This window comes from Nymphalis io, chromosome 28 (assembly GCF_905147045.1).
Source record: "Nymphalis io chromosome 28, ilAglIoxx1.1, whole genome shotgun sequence".
In the NCBI taxonomy this organism is placed as follows: domain Eukaryota; kingdom Metazoa; phylum Arthropoda; class Insecta; order Lepidoptera; family Nymphalidae; genus Nymphalis; species Nymphalis io.
In genome coordinates this window covers 118,107-134,856 of record NC_065915.1, presented here as the reverse complement: position 1 = coordinate 134,856, position 16,750 = coordinate 118,107, and the positions used below count along the sequence as shown (strand labels likewise).

At 41.4% G+C, this 16,750-nt stretch overlaps 1 non-coding gene across 1 annotated transcript; it reads left to right on the top strand.

Moving 5' to 3' along the window:
* Window positions 1-16,311: 16,311 nt before the first annotated feature.
* Window positions 16,312-16,418, top strand: LOC126779319 (U6 spliceosomal RNA). Its single transcript, XR_007670295.1, has one exon. It is a non-coding gene; the product is annotated as a U6 spliceosomal RNA (small nuclear RNA).
* Window positions 16,419-16,750: the final 332 nt, after the last annotated feature.

The window sequence follows — 16,750 nt, the reverse complement described above, 5'->3', positions numbered from 1 at the left end:
AAATTATAAATTATAAAAATAGGACGCGGCGGATACAATTTACTTAGAATTTCGATTTGAGTTAATAGCGTGTAAGCGTACAGCTGACTGACTCGATCGGCTGGTGCATCGTCCATCGGCGCGGCGCAAGCGCCGCCCCTCTGTGACGTAGTCGTTCGAGACAATGGAACCGGGCAGCGGCCGATCTATTTATTAACTACTAATAATTATGTTTGCGTGTCCGCTTTACATACAAATAAATATGTGTATTATTTTACAATATATTTTTTATATTTATTTATTTTTACAAATTACCTATTTTTTTATAATAACATATTTTTAGTAATTTTTATATTTTTTTATTTTTTATATTTATGGAAATATATAATTATGCTACATCACCCCCCTTCAGAGACCGGGTTACGGGCGATAATAGTCGGGAAATTTTACAATGCGGCCCGAGTGTGTTTTCTTAATATTATCACCGGCAAAAGATAACCTCTGATGTTTCTCTCGTGTGTTGTGATGATAAGTGTGAACGTTGGATGGTGGTGTATTGTGATGGTGTGTGAGAGTGTAGGATGGTAGTGTGCTTGTTGGATCACTAAGTATGTAGGCCGGTTTTAAGCGATCTATCGATACTGTAACCTGTTTACCATTTACCATGATTTTGTACACCTTGTCGCTACGTGAAATAACTAAGTGAGGTCCGGAGTATGCTGGTGTTAGGGATCGTTTAGTGGTGTCGTCTCTGAGAAAAACGTGAGATGATGTGGGTAAGTCCTTATAAATGAAACTTTTGACCTTACCACTGTGGTGTGAGCTTGGCGATGGATGCAAGTTCCGCACAAAACTACGCAACCAAGACAGGTAGTCAGTCATGTCTGCCGTTTCTTCGCTACGAGGATCGAGAAAGTCGCCAGGTAGTCGCAGAGGTTGGCCGTAAACAAGTTCAGCCGGTGAGGCTTGTATGTCTTCCTTGTATGCGCTGCGAATTCCCAGTAAGACAAGAGGAAGGGACTCAACCCAAGGTCCATTACCGTGGCAGGTTATTGCAGCCTTGAGCTGCTGGTGAAACCTCTCCACGAGTCCGTTGCACGCTGGGTGATAAGCCGTGGTTCTCCGATGCTGAAAACCAGCACAGACAGACAAATTTTTAAATAGGGCTGATTCGAATTGTCTGCCCCTATCGGTAACTATATCTGTGGGACAACCAAATCGAGATATCCATCCGCTTAATAAGGCCTTTGCCACAGTTTCTGCGGTTATTTCCATTAGAGGGATTGCCTCAGGCCATCGCGTAAAGCGGTCTACGGCCGTAAGGCAGTATCGGTACCCGTGACATAACGGCAAGGGTCCTATCAAATCGATGTGGACAAACGCGAATCTCAATTGTGGCAGTTTAAAATTTCCCACTGGAGCAAAGACATGCCTGGTCACCTTACTGCGTTGGCAAGCGAGGCAATTGCGTACCCAGCTCCGGCAGTCTTTCCTTACTCCAGGCCACAAGTAGCGTTCTGAGACCAACTTGGCAGTAGCATTGACACCAGGATGACTCAAGCAGTGTAGACTTTCGTATACCTGCCTGCGTAAGTCTCTGGAAACAAAAGGTCTCGGGGTGGTGCTACTGACATCGCAGTACAGCTTATCCCGAGATCCAGGAATTTTTATTTGCTGGAGTTGCAGAGATGTGTTGCCTTTTAACAGCTCTGATAACTCAGTATCAGAACTTTGAGCTAAAGCTATTCTCTCAGGGTCAACAGGTTGGGTGATTTCCTCAATACGCGACAAAGTATCTGCCACTACGTTGTTTTTACCAGATATATGTCTGATATCGGTGGTAAATTGAGCTATCAGATCGAGGTGGCGAAACTGCCTAGGAGAACAATTGTTCTTACGATTATGAAAAGCGAAGGTGAGAGGTTTGTGGTCTGTGTAGACTACGAAGTCGCGAGCTTCTAACATGTGCCTGAAATATTTGATGCTCTCGTAGATGGCAAGCAGTTCACGATCGTACGGCGAATACTTGATCTGAGCTGGGCTTAACTTACGAGAGAAGAATGCAAGAGGCTGCCATGCCCCCTCCTTCAGCTGCTGAACGACCGCGCCAACAGCTCTATCCGATGCATCAGTGACCAGGGCCAGCTTTGCGTCGCAGTCTGGATGTGCTAACATGGCGGCTTGACAAAGGCTGTTTTTGCAGCTTTCAAAAGCCTCAACTTCCCGTGCTGTCAAGTTGACTGGACTGGAACCCTTGACAGAACCAGATAGTAGTTCGTTTAAAGGTGCCTGGTAAGTCGCTGCGCCGGGAATAAACCTACGGTAAAAATTCAACATGCCTAAGAAACGACGTAATTGTCTTACCGTCGTTGGAATGGGAAATTTCTTAATGGCATCTACCTTAGACGGCAGTGGTGTTGTTCCCTGAGCTGTGATGCGATGACCTAAGAACGTGACCTCGGATACACCGAAGATACACTTAGAGCTGTTTATAACCATACCGTATTCTCGGAGTCTGGTGAAGAGCTGGTGGAGGTGCATCTCGTGGGTCTGTTGGTCTTTTGAAAATACGAGGAAATCGTCCAGGAAAGCATATGTGAAGTCAAGACCTCTGAGCATTTCGTCGACGAAACGCTGAAACGTCTGTCCGGCGTTACGAAGTCCAAACGTCATGTATGGAAATTCATAAAGTCCGAACGGCGTTGTAATAGCGGTCTTCGGAATATCCTCTGGATTCACCCTGATTTGGTTGTACGCCTTTTCCAGATCTATTGTGGAGAATACAGTACAGCCGGAGAGGCTGTGAGTGAAGTCCTGTATGTGACGGATGGGATACCTGTCTGGAATCGTGCGAGCGTTGAGCATCCTATAGTCGCCACAAGGTCGCCAGCCGTCATTTTTCTTTGGCGCTAGGTGTAAAGGCGATGCCCATGGTGATTCGGAAGGACGACAGATACCACCTTGCAGCATGGTTTCAAATTCAGCCTTCGCAATTTTAAGCTTGTCTGGTGCTAGCCGGCGAGGTGTACAAAATACTGGTGGTCCAGGTGTTGTTTTAATGAAGCGCATCGTATTGTGTGAGTGTGTACGGTGTATGCCAGGTGGGCGAGTAATATCGGGGTACTGTCGTAGTATGTCATGGTATGCAGAATTACCAGAGATTACCTTTACCGATGATATTACGTCTGCTGAATGGGCAGACGAAGCCGGGGACGTAAGCGTAGTTGTGTTGTCGATAAGACGCTGGTTTCTACAATCAACAATTAAATTGTAATAAGACAAAAAATCCACGCCGATTATCGCCTTCGTAACGTCCGCAATAATAAATCTCCAAGTAAAGTCACGGCGTAACCCTAAGTTTAAATTTAAATTAATAAAACCGTAAGTATAAATTTGTGTACCGTTTGCCGCACTTAACTCGAACTTCGTTTTCTCACGTCGTCCTGATAAGGCTGATCGGGGGAAAACGCATAGATCGCTGCCGGTGTCCACTAAAAATTGGTTTTTGGTTTTGCGATCGGTCACGAATAAGCGGCCGGTACTCGGGCAATCACTGGCCGCCATTACTGATCGCCCTTTGCGTTTCCCGACGCTCGGTAGTCACATGGCGGTATACACTTTTTAGCACGTTCGCCGAAATGTAGATGGTACCAGCAGTGTGATGAAGATTTTGATCGCGTAGAACTCGAGCGATGACGACTGCGGTTCCGGTATCTAGACCGTCCGCGCTCTCTCGACATCCTTTCTATTTTTTTGGTTAAACTAGCGACTTGTTTAGCCAGGGCTGCAATTTCGATATTTTCACTGCTATTACTCGTGACGGCTGATGTTGACGCCATTTGAGGTCCGACCACGTCGCTAATTCGGTCAGCTAATTCCGCCAGATCGTCCATCGTGCTTTTCGATTGCGAAGCAATAATTGCTTGCATATTATGAGGGAGTCGACTTGCCCATATAGTGCGCAGGAAGTCTTCTGGTACTCCAGGTCCGGTAGAACTGTGAAGGTTTTCTGTCTCCTAATTCCTCGTGCATGAGGAGCTGCTTTAATTTCTTCTCCTTGGAAGCAGATAATCTTTTTATCAACTCGCTTTTTAGCCTTTCATATTTATTAGTAGTTGGGGGGTAGGTGATTATGTCCTCCACCCCACAAGCATATTGAGGGTCCAAATTCCCCGTTACATAATAAAACTTGGTCTCGTCAGTTTTTATATTTGACAGAGCAAACTGTGCTTCCATCTGGGAGAACCAAAGAGCTGGTTTCTCGGCGTAAAATGGTGGGATTCTTACACCAACCCGAAATGATTCATACGTGGTCTCACCCGCATGTTCCGGAACGTTCGGTGCCATTTCGATGCGTGCTTTAGGCTCGCTCATCTTGCTTGTGTTCTTCGGGGTCACCTTTTGTAGTGTTACGTACAATTAAGAAGGAGTGTTGAGCGAGTAAAAGTTGAAGAGAAAGAGTTTATAGATAGAAAGGACAGTTTATTGAAAGTCACAAGCACACACACACTAAAAGTCAGAAGAAGAAGAATAAGTTTAGAAGAGGCACAGAATTACACTGAGACAGTTACAAATTATAAATTATAAAAATAGGACGCGGCGGATACAATTTACTTAGAATTTCGAATTGAGTTAATAGCGTGTAAGCGTACAGCTGACTGACACGATCGGTCGGTGCATCGTCCATCGGCGCGGCGCAAGCGCCGCCCCTCTGTGACGTAGTCGTTCGAGACAATGGGACCGGGCAGCGGCCGATCTACTTATTAACTACTAATAATTATGTTTGCGTGTCCGCTTTACATACAAATAAATATGTGTATTATTTTACAATATATTTTTTATATTTATTTATTTTTACAAATTACCTATTTTTTTATAATAACATATTTTTAGTAATTTTTATATTTTTTTATTTTTTATATTTATGGAAATATATAATTATGCTACAACCGTTTTGGTCGAAACCCGTAATGACGATCATTAATTAGACAGTGATCTTCTAGGTAATGGATATGGATGGATGGATGGAGATATCGAGGCTGACAGCCAACGATTCTCCATGCTTGTCGATAGCTTCACCCCAGAGGTGCGTTACGTACGCTAGAAGATCACCTGTGGACCGTTTTGGTCGAAACCCGTACTGACGATCATTAATTAGACAGTGATCTTCTAGGTAATTGATCAGTTGGTTGTTTAGAATCCGTTCAATCACCTTACAACGTACTGAGGTGATAGCTATTGGTCGATAATTTGCCGGGTCAGACCGACCTCTTTTTTTGGGAACCGCTTGCACATTAGCTCTTCTCCAAGCCTCCGGCACACATCCCGAAGAGAGAGAAAGTTGGAACAGGCGCGTTAACACAGGAGACAGCTCCGCCGCGCACTTCTTCAGCACAATGGCTGGTATTCCATCGGGACCGCTAGCTTTCCGTATATCGAGTGATTGCAGCTCCGCACGCACATCACGTTGCCTGATTTTGATGTCAGGCATCGTGTGGCCACATGAAGGTATTGTTGGTGGCTGCGCACTACAATCATCGATCACAGAGTTGTCGGCAAAGAGTTTAGCCAGGAGGTCGGCTTTCTCCTGCGGACTGTGAGCTAGCGATCCGTCCGGATTTCTGAGCGGTGGCAGCGAAGGTTGGCAGAAATTGTTTTGCACAGACTTGTTCAGACGCCAGAAGGAAAAATACACTGACCCGCCAGACGGGAGGGCCCTCGAACCCCCCCGGAAGTGGCCGCCGGGACCCCACCTACAGGTCACCAACCGGCACGACGGTCCACCCCGAGATTATGCGTGGCCTGGTGGGGCAGCCTCACGAGCTGGTTAGGCACGCTCGGGCCCCTGTACTATGCCACGGGCGGCCAGCGGAACAGCCGTTTCTTCGGGTCTTCCTGGTAACAAGCCAGGCGGATGTTAGCATCCTACCACCAGATGAGCAGATGGTCGCTCAGATATCCCTTTGTCGCCTCTTACGACACCCATGGGAAAGAGAGGGGCAGTGAAATGTATTCTTTCTCCGTCACTGCACGGATCAAATCTTCGATAAGATCATATATTTTTTCTGTCATCCAACTCTGCTTAGGAATCCAATCTCTTTTCAAGTGTGTCTTATTGATGTTTAATATTTTGTTCTTCATTGAACACCACTCTTCTTCCACCGTACGCATTATCCCAGGTTTCTCATCTGCTGCCCACTCGTTTATTTCTTTCGCCACTTTATCTTGGATGTTAAGTTCTTTAAGTTTCCTCACGTCTATTGCGTGGTACTGTGTTCTCTTCTTTAGTTGTTTGAGTCTACATGATATTAACATGGTTCGGTTTGATTTTGGTACTAAGTTAACAGGTGTATTAATGTATTTTGTGTTTATGATTACTCCCACTCCATACTCCATGTTGGAGCTATCCTCGGAACCAGAGTAATACATGGTGTAATTATTATCTATTTGGTGTTTACCTTTGCCTATCCATCTAATCTCACTTAGTCCCATGATGTTAATCTTCATTCGTTGCATTTCTTTGCAGACATTGTAGACTTTTTCAGGACTCTTCAAGCTTCTGACGTTCCACGTTCCTATCTTCATTTGTTGTTTTTTCCACCTGGAGATTCTTAGCACCCCTGTCCCATCTAAGAGACGCCAGGAACTCGGGGCCATTTCTTTCTTAGACTTTTCCATAAAGCTGACGATAACTAGGGAATAATAGTGCAGTGGTTTCCCCTTGCCTTCTGCACCAGACATTTTAGAGGTTACTTGTACCGCAAGGTCGCTGTTTCCCTTTTTCCAATCATGGTGCGTATGGTTATACCGTCATTGATCGGTCGCCAGAGCCTCGTCTGTTATCTAGCAGGGAGCACCACGTGCAGGTGAGGTTGACAATTGGGTCGGTTTAGATGGTAGTTCCGTTCCCCCCTTACCCCCCTTTCTTATAAAATAATATAACATTTATAAACATATTTTATAGTAAACATACAAAAAGATTTTTTTTAATTTAACTTTTTCTAATCTGTTATGACTAATAAAAACATTAAAATGCCTTATCGGTTATGTGTTGTGATTATTTTGATAATGAAATTTGTCATTCATGTTATGTTATTGTATTCAAAAGGAATGTTACTTATCTGTTCCCAAGTCACTTTCTGTGTGTTTTTTTTAAATATATATATCGAGCAGGCATAGTGAAATACATATAACACTACCTTAAACAATAATGACTGTTTCAAACCTAAACAAGCACCAGTGAATTTTCATGTGATTAGTTTGCGTTTAAAAATATCGTGAGACAGCCTGCATTTATAATTATCAAATTTCACTGAAATTCTGCTAAACAATCCACTGTGTATTATCCAAAAAGGTAGAACAGACCTTAACCAGCCAGCTTACTCGTACTTCCTAAAAATAACATAAAATAATTTTGAATTACATTGCTTGTTCGACTCTGTTACATATAATGACATTTTCGGAACATCCAGAATAAATACAGAAATTGGCAATATACCACTTCAATAAAAAAAAAATAACCAATGCCAGAAATGAAAATATGGTGTGTTGCCAAAACAATTTATAAAGCTTTTATTTTACAATAATACTATAATTATGAAATCGATTTTCAATATTTATTTGTTACAATAAAACTTCAAAATATACAAGCGCTGTCCCGCAGTTTTATTCGCATTCTATCCAATTGAAGTTAAACAAAATGACGCCCTGAATTCGAGCCTTTTATGAGACTAATTTGTTTATAAAAAAAGGAATGTGAATAAAACCTCGGGCGGAACTAATTTGAAGCCTAGCAGTAGTATTTATATTATATGACGAGCCGTTTGGCGTGGTTGGTAGGTACCTGCCTTTCACGCCGAAGGTTGTGGGTTCGATTCCCACCCAGGACAGACATTTGTGTGCATGAACATGTCTGTTTGTCCTGAGTCTGGGTGTAATTATCTATATAAGTATGTATTTACAAAAAAAAAGTAGTATATGTAGTATATCAGTTGTCTGGTTTCCATGGCACAAGCTCTGCTTAAATTGGGATCAGATGGCCGTGTGTGAATAAAGTCCCAGGATATTATTATTATTATTATACATACAGCTATACAATAAATATTAGTTGGCGGTTCTGTGGTCACGTTATCGTATGTCTATTGTATGAGCAAATAAATATTCGCTTTCAAATTGAGTTCCAATTTTAAATTAAGGCTTAGTTTGTTTTAATTTTTCTTATTTTCAACGTTAGGTAGTAATTATTAATATAAAACAATATACTTATATTTAATTTCGTGTCGTTTCGTCTCGGTAGAATCCACACGTGAATCCGATGAAATTATGCCACTTCACTGTATCAGATTATATAGACTTTAGATAAAACAGTTCAGTGCCTTCTTCTCCTCTGTTAAAGGATTCTTTTTTTTGAGCTTTAGTGTTATTCATAAAAAAAAATTAAAGAGTAGAAAAAATTACGGTCGAAATATGCAAATTCATATATGTCTACAGAACTTGTACCTATGTAAGTATGTTTATAGATGTAGTAAGGGCTAGCTAATGTCGATAATATTAGTATATACATATGTTATTTTAAAGTTGCCGTCATGATTTTTCTTTAATACAATGATTATAAGAAAAAACTATGACAGGTTTTTTTTTGACGTCAAAGAAAATGACGCCCTGAATTCGAGCATTTTACAAGATACAAAAAAAAGACAAGTATCTACTGCTGCTTTAAGCTTTAAGGTCTTATATCCCTCTATGAAGGTTAGGAGCTGTCTCAGGTTACTGCATTACTCTCGTGGTTAGAAGCACGTTATTATATAGATTACTAACTCCGTAATATTTTAAGGGTTTAAATAAAATGTTTTTACGGAAGGACAGACAAAAAAAATACTTATTTTTGAGTCAGAAATCTTCGCAGTTTTACACAGAACACCTCACCAAAACTCATACACAATCGAATGACTAGTTCAAGAACGTTTACATAACGACAAACATACTTACAAACATTCCTTTTCATTTATTAATATGCTTAATGTTATTATGTATATTAGTAGTTTTATTCAAAACATAGAGGCGAGATGGCCCAGTGGTAACAACGCGTGAATCTTAACCGATGATCGTGGGTTCAAACCTGGCCAAGCACCACTGAATTTCCATGTGCTTAATTTGTGATTATAATTCATCTCTTGCTTTACGGTGAAGGAAAACATCGTGAGGAAATCTGCATGTGTCTGATTACACTGAAATTCTGCCACATGTGTATTCCACCAACCGGCATCGGAGCAGCGTTGTGGAATAAGCTGCAAACCTTCTCCTCAAAAAGAGGAGAGGAGGACTTTAGCCCAGCAGTGGGACATTCACAGGCTGTTACGGATTCAAAGCATGCTAATTTTATTTTTATCGTGTCAGTGAACTCTATTTAAATTTATTTATAATAAGAAAATTCACGATTGTCACGTTAAGAGTCTAAATTTAAAGAGGGTGACACTGCGAAGTACATCTATTTATATAATAATAGTTTTCGCCCGCAGCTTGACCCATGTTTGAGGGACTGAGATAGATGTATGTCCTTTGTCCTTTTCTGTTACAATGTCAACATTTTTTCGGTCATGATAATCGGTCGAGAAGTTAAAACGTAAAAGCGTAACAAAGAAACAAACACACTTTCACATTCATAATATTAGTAAGGATTCTTTTGACCCTGTTGGTCTAGAAGCGATATATAAGGCCGCTGACCTCGAGGTCCTCAGTTCAATCCCCGGGTGGGGCTGATAGAAAGTTATTGGGTTATTCTTTTGAAAATTCTCAATAGCAGCTCGGAGTTTGGATGTTAGATGTGTGTTCATACCCGTGCCTCGGAAAGCACGTAAAGCCGTTGGTCAAGCGCTTGGACTCCCTTCGGTTGTTGTTGTATTGTTGAAACGTAGGCAATGAAGTTCTGAACAAAAATATCATCTATACTTAATATTATAAATGCGAAAGTAACTGTATGTCTGTTACGCTTTCACGGCTTAACCACCCCCCCTATAACACGCGTGCGAAACTGCGAGTGTTAACTAGTATTCTAAAAGTAAAACAAAAATAAGCTTAATAAACATAACTAAATCTAAAAGTATAAGTAAGACATTCTAAAATAATTGTCTAACCATAAATCAATAAAATAACAAATAAAAAGCAAAAATCCACGCGAGTCTTGGTTCCAAAATGTCTTATACCATTCTAATCGCGCGCGGATTATACATATTTCTTCCATTTGTTTAATATTTAAATTTCATTATTGACGGGCCGGTTGGCGTGGTTGGTAGACACTTACCTTTCACGCCGAAGGTTGTTGGTTCGATTCCCAACAGGGCAGATATTCGTGTGCATGAACATGTCTGTTTGTCCCTAGTCTGGGTGTAATTATCTATATAAGTATGTATTTACAAAGGAAAAGTAGCATATGTAGTATATCAGTTGTCTGACTTCCGTAGTACGAGCTCTGCTTAGTTTGAGATCAGATGGCCGTGTGTGAATAATGTCCCAGGATATTATTATTATTCGAACAATAATGGGTAATCTAATTTTTCAGACAAAAATGGACTCGTTCTTCAGCCTCTTCGATCCGTCAGATGGCAATACGAACAGACAGAATAATAAGAAAAAACATAAAAACGATCAAGAGAACGGCAGGAAGAATTCAGACGCACCCACGGGTATGTACAAACCTTTGTATATATGTAATAAGTTAATTTATTGAAATAAAAACTAAAGTCGTTGCTATGTTAAGCGAAGTTTATTCTTTTTTATATCATATCACAAATTACTTCTGTAAACAAAGTATGAGTACAAATTATAATTATTTACTAACCCGTAAAAAGAAACAACATTAAAAGAAATTGCTTCAAATATTTTTTTACAATCTGAATTGTTTCTTTTTTTAAAAAAACGTCGTTACCTTTTTATTATATTAAGCCAGTGTGAATTTCTCTAATTATAGAATGACACATGACATAATGCAAAGTGTTGCCACAATAGATAATACTTGGACGTATTAAGTCGAAGTTAATGCACGTGCAATTTAAATTTAATGAAGAGCCCAAAGAGCTTCATTTACATATATATAACATACTGGTATATAAACGCACAGCCCAAACTACTGCGACATGAAAATTTGCATACGGGTTCCTTTTACGCAATAGGTTAGCACTTAGGAAGGATTTTTGAAAATTTAACCCTGCAGAAGGAACTCGGGCCTTTCGGAACTTCGGGAACCTTCGCCAGCGAAGGACGTCCTAACAACAGCATGGCAGAGTTCATCACAAGAAGTACCGGAACCGTTGAATAATCAATCGTCGATACCAAAGGTCTGTGACGAGAAAATCGGAAAGAACGTCAACGATTTGAAATCGGAAGACGATTTTAAGAAGACGAAGAGGAAACCGACCAATGATGATGAGGATGCAACGAGAAGTGGGACAAAGTTTGCCGATGGAGTGTACAATGTCATCGATAAGTTGGAGAAGGTCAGGATAAAGGACGATATGTATTTAGCTGGTGATTTCAATTCCGAGGACTTGGAGAGTGACTTCTTCTACAGCTCTGATGATATGGAAGACTTCTGCGATGATACGTAAGTGATGTTTTTTGTTAATAAAAAAAAAGTATTATAATTTATGTGTTGTAAAGTAGTAAAGTAAAGTAACAGCCTGTGTATGTCCCACTGCTGGGCTAAGATCTCCTCTCCCTTTTTGAAGAGAAGGTATGGAGCTTGTTCCACCACGCTGCTCCAATGCGGGTTGGTGGAATACACATGTGGCAAAATTTCAGTGAAATTAGACACATGCAGGTTTCCTCACGATGTTTTCCTTCACCGTAAAGCACGAGATGAATTATAATGACAAATTAAGCACATGAAAATTCAGTGGTGCTTGCCCGGGCTTGAACCCACGATCATCTTTATCATCATCATTAACACTGAAACTAATTGACTCTTTTAATCTAATCGTTCGGTGAGACCGACTCACTGTTTATGATCTCCTGGTACATTAACACTGTAATCCTAACTGGAACTAATTTACTCTTTTAATTTAATCGTTCGGTGAGACTGTCTCACTGTTTATGATCTCCTGGTACATTAACACTGTAATCATAACTGGAACTAATTGACTCTTTTAATCTAATCGTTCGGTGAGACCGACTCACTGTTTATGATCTCCTGGTACATTAACACTGTAATCCTAACTGGAACTAATTTACTCTTTTAATTTAATCGTTCGGTGAGACTGTCTCACTGTTTATGATCTCCTGGTACATTAACACTGTAATCATAACTGGAACTAATTGACTCTTTTAATCTTATCGTTCGGTGAGACCGACTCACTGTTTATGATCTCCTGGTACATTAACACTGTAATCCTAACTGAATCTAATTGACTCTTTTAAACTAATCGATTGGTGAGACCAACACACTGTTTATGATCTCCTGGTACATTAACACTGTAATCCTAACTGAAACTAATTGACTCTTTTAATCTAATCGTTCGGTGAGACCGACTCACTGTTTATGATCTCCTGGTACATTAACACTGTAATTCTAACTGGAACTAATTTACTCTTTTAATTTAATCGTTAGGTGAGACTGTCTCACTGTTTATGATCTCCTGGTACATTAACACTGTAATCATAACTGAAACTAATTGACTCTTTTAATCTAATCGTTCGGTGAGACCGTCTCACTGTTTATGATATCCTGGTACATTAACACTGTAATCCTAACTGAAACTAATTGACTCTTTTAATCTAATCGTTCGGTGAGACCGACTCACGGTTTATGATCTCCTGGTACATTAACACTGTAATCCTAACTGAAAGTAATTGACTTTTTTTTTTTTTATATGCCCCGGGATGGCAAATGACTCTACTCCACCTGATGGTAAGTGGTAGTAGAGTCCAAACGCGACGACGGCCAGTACAGTCGGGAAGAATGTTCTGAACTAGCCGTCACCACCTTGCCGGCCCGCAAGATGCCTCTTCACGCCTCGTTTGAAGGAACCCGGGTTGTAAGAGGAGGGGAACACGTGAGCTCGTAAGGAATTCCATTTTTTGGTAGTGCGACAAAGAAAAGAGTTGCCAAATTTCTTTGTGCGCGATGGAATTGATGTCACAGTTAGGCGGTGACATCGAGAACCAGCTCGCGTGGACTTAAGAAGGAAGAGGGAAGCAGGAATTAGAGAGAATAATTCCTCAGAGCACTCGCCGTGATACAGTCGATAGAAAGCACTCAGTGCTGCTATCTCGCGATGCAATTGTAAAGGTTCAAGGGTGTTTGTGACCTTTACGTCGCCAAAAATGCGTACTGCACGTCGCTGCAACCGGTCCAAGGCCTCCAGTAGGTACTTAGCGGAGCCATCCCAAAGGTGCGAGCAATATTCAACGCAAGACCGTACCTGTGTTTTGTATAACAGGCACAGTTGTTGTGGCGTGAAAAAACGCCGCACCTTGTTCAGAACTCCGAGTTTTCGTGAAGCTGTTTTTATAATAGCCTCGATGTAATCCCTTGGACTAAGGTCGCAGCGAACGTCCATCCCCAGCATAGCGATTTTGCTTTGTATCATCAGCGGTGTGCCACAGAGGGAGGGATGAGGGTAAAATGGTGACTTTTTCGCTGTTAGAGCGCACAGCTGTGTGACTCTTTTAATCTAATCGTTCGGTGAAACCGTCTCACTGTTTATGTTCTCCTGGTACATTAACAACGTAATCCTAATTCTAAAACTTTGAAACTAATAATAATAACATCCTGGGACATTTTTCACACACGGCCATCTGATCCCAAATTAAGCTTGTACAAAACTCGTGCTATGGAAACCAGACAACTGATATACTACATATACTACTTTTCTTATGTAAATACATATTTATACAGAAAATTACACCCAGACTCAGGACAAACAGACATGTTCATGCACACAAATGCAAACACTGTAATCCTAACTGAAACTAATTGACTCTTTTAATCTAATCGTTCGGTGAGACCGACTCACTGTTTATGATCTCCTGGTACATTAACACTGTAATCCTATCAATCAACAGCCAATCGTTGTCCACTGCTGAACATAGGCCTCTCCCAAGGTGCGCCAAAGCTCCCTGTCCTCCGCCTTCCGCATCCAGTTGGTGCCCGCCACCTTCTTAAGGTCGTCGGTCCACCTGGCTGGAGGGCGCCCTACGCTGCGCTTGCCGATTCACGGTCTCCACTCTAGGACTCGTCTGCTCCAACGGCCATCGGTCCTACGACATACGTGACCAGCCCACTACCACTTCAGCCTGCTAATTTTGCAAGCATTGTAGGTGACTCCGGTTCTTTACCGGATAATCTCATTTCTGATCTTATCCTTCAAAGACTGTAATCCTAACTGGAACTAATTGACTCTTTTAATTTAATCGTTCGGTGAGACCGACTCACTGTTTATGATCTCCTGGTACATTAACACTGTAATCATAACTGGAACTAATTGACTCTTTTAATCTAATCGTTCGGTGAGACCGTCTCACTGCTTATGATCTCCTGATACATTAACACTGTAATCCTATCAATCAACAGCCAATCGTTGTCCACTGCTGAACATAGGCCTCTCCCAAGGTGCGCCAAAGCTCCCTGTCCTCCGCCTTCCGCATCCAGTTGGTGCCCGCCACCTTCTTAAGGTCGTCGGTCCACCTGGCTGGAGGGCGCCCTACGCTGCGCTTGCCGATTCACGGTCTCCACTCTAGGACTCGTCTGCTCCAACGGCCATCGGTCCTACGACATACGTGACCAGCCCACTACCACTTCAGCCTGCTAATTTTGCAAGCATTGTAGGTGACTCCGGTTCTTTACCGGATAATCTCATTTCTGATCTTATCCTTCAAAGACTGTAATCCTAACTGGAACTAATTGACTCTTTTAATTTAATCGTTCGGTGAGACCGACTCACTGTTTATGATCTCCTGGTACATTAACACTGTAATCATAACTGGAACTAATTGACTCTTTTAATCTAATCGTTCGGTGAGACCGTCTCACTGCTTATGATCTCCTGGTACATTAACACTGTAATCCTAACTGAAACTAATTGACTCTTTTAATCTAACCGTTCGGTGATACCGACTCACTGTTTATGATCTCCTGGTACATTAACACTATAATCCTAACTGAAACTAATTGACTCTTTTAATCTAATCGTTCGGTGAAACCGTCTCACTGTTTATGTTCTCCTGGTACATTAACAACGTAATCCTAATTCTAAATATTTGAAACTAATAATAATAACATCCTGGGACATTTTTCACACACGGCCATCTGATCCCAAATTAAGCTTGTACAAAACTCGTGCTATGGAAACCAGACAACTGATATACTACATATACTACTTTTCTTATGTAAATACATATTTATACAGAAAATTACACCCAGACTCAGGACAAACAGACATGTTCATGCACACAAATGCAAACACTGTAATCCTAGCTGAAACTAATTGACTCTTCTAATCTAATTGTTCGGTGAGACCGACTTACTGTTTATGATCTTTTAATCTAATCGTTCGGTGAGACCGACTCACTGTTTATGATCTCCTGGTACATTAACACTGTAATCCTAACTGGAACTAATTGACTCTTTTAATCTAATCGTTCGGTGATACCGATTCACTGTTTATGATCTCCTGGTACATTAACACTGTCATCCTAACTGAAACTAATTGACTCTTTTAATCTAATCGTTCGGTGAGACCGACTCACTGTTTATGATCTCCTGGTACATTAACACTGTTGTGGTATCTATCTAGATATACACATGTTTAGTGCCATCATAATATAAAACCCACACCAGTAACGTTAATAAAGTAGTCTTATATCAACATTCGAGCGTTTCATTTCCCTCGTCCTTATATGGCGACCCTGCCAGCGCAGTATGCGCATCGGTAACGCGAGTTGCTTTAATTTAAATTACCGACACGTGTAAATTCAAACTCGCCAAAGTTCAAAGTTAATAATGGTCACTGTAGTTTAAAATATGTGTAATTCGAAAGTAGAAAAGGAGGACATTTTTATAAACCAAAATTCTGTAGCTGCCGAAAATAATGCATATATAAAAGAATTGAAATTCCATGCGTCCACCACAAACATTCTTTTACTTATAATATTACTGTTGATGAGTCTGTTTATCATCTACGTTGTATGGAGAGTATAAAGAAAAATGCATCATCGCTGGGTCCAGCAGGGTATACATCAATATGTACTTCGTGGATCGTTCAGACGTCAACGGGCTACCCTACACGGTTCTCCAGCTGTTGCTGAACAAGAAACATAAATTGAAGTGATTTAGGATTGGTACTTGCTTCGGCAGTACATATACTAAAATTGGAACGATACAGAGAAGATTAGCATGGCCCCTGCGCAAGGATGACACGCAAAATCGTGAAGCGTTCCACATTTTTATACCGTGGAGTACCGGCTTAGAATAGTACTCCCCCAATCTCATCCCGTGGGTGTCGTAAGAGGCGACTGAGGGACGGGGAAAAGGGGGGATGGGCAGCAGCGTCCCCCCTCCCATAAACATCTTACCCCCTACTGCGCTCGCCAACACGCCTGCCCAGCGCGGCGAGTATGGGCAAACCACCTCCCTAAATGGCAGATGCGCCCAAAAAAAGGCCCCCAGTTACCGGCAAGCCCGCTAGGCCCGACCAAGGTAGCGGTCGCGGTATCGGCAGGGCAGGGGGTGCTAAGAATCACCGGTTCACGGCAGGCTACCGTATAAAACGACTGAAAA